The sequence below is a fragment of the Staurois parvus genome, unplaced genomic scaffold (genome assembly GCF_062004578.1).
Source record: "Staurois parvus isolate SC_StPar_1 unplaced genomic scaffold, SC_StPar_1.0 ptg000090l, whole genome shotgun sequence".
NCBI classification, from domain to species: Eukaryota; Metazoa; Chordata; class Amphibia; order Anura; family Ranidae; genus Staurois; species Staurois parvus.
The window spans coordinates 1,730,338-1,731,388 of NW_028317886.1; the positions used below are offsets into that span (position 1 = coordinate 1,730,338).

At 38.8% G+C, this 1,051-nt stretch overlaps 1 non-coding gene across 1 annotated transcript; it reads right to left on the reverse strand.

The window, feature by feature from the left end:
- Positions 1-638: 638 nt before the first annotated feature.
- On the reverse strand, positions 639-745 carry LOC149468217 (U6 spliceosomal RNA). Its single transcript, XR_016311775.1, has one exon. It is a non-coding gene; the product is annotated as a U6 spliceosomal RNA (small nuclear RNA).
- Between the last annotated feature and the right edge of the window lie 306 nt (positions 746-1,051).

The following is a 1,051-nucleotide window of genomic DNA, read 5'->3' on the forward strand; positions in this document are numbered from 1 at the left end:
AATGTAACAATTTGTGCACATTGCTAGCCAAGAAATGCTATGACCCCAGAACTCCTGACAGACCTAGCTGTATCTAGAGACCTATTAATCTAGATGTAATCTAGAGAGCTGACAATCTAGAGCACAAGACTGATTAAATCATCAAACATGAACAGAATGAAAAGGGAAGTTCAGAAGGCAACAATGTATGGCCGAAAAAGCTTATTCTGTAATACTCCTTTAGGATTCCCTTTACAAACAATTACATACCTATGTACAAACTAAACTTTTTTTTTTTCTATGGAATAATTACAGCCCTCTCAGTTTTTGGGGTATTTTTGTCCTCTGTTGCATTGGTGAAATTTCACTACACTTCCTGTCCTGGGGACACAACAAGACCAGAATTCTCAACAGAACAAATCGAGATGAAGAGTCTTCCCAAAAAGGACATCAGTAAATCCACCCAGGCATTGTATTCCTTTCCTACTTTATCTCAACTAAATAAAGGATTGTTTGGTTTTAGAAATACTTTAAAGTGTTACTAAACTCACAAAAGTAAAATCAGTCTATATATGCAGTAAAGCATGCTTGTTATACGCACTGTGGAACCTAAGGGGTTAACCCTCTGAACTGTGTAAAAAAGATGTTTTTCTTTTTTAATAAATATGGAACGCTTCATGAATTTGAATGTCATCCTTGCGCAGGGGCCATGCTAATCTTCTCTGTATCGTTCCAATTTTAGTATATGCGCTGCTTTAGCAAGCACTGTGCAAAAAAGCTGTTTGATCCTATCTTCTCTGATCCTCACCTTTTATATTCTTCCTCTGTCCCCAGTCCTTCTCCTGATAGAATAGAGCCTTGGGTGTGTATTGCTAGAGTTTTTTTCCTTGGGAGAGTGCATGTGATCAGCATAGGCCAATCAGCACTGTCCAGACAGAGGGTCAGGGGTCCTGCAGCCTCATAGGGAGGATGAAAACTCTTCCTACAAACTTTAACCAGTACTCTGCTGGACACTGATAGAAGTCACAAGACTGCTCTAACTGCTGATGAGAAAAGATATTTAGCAGTTTAT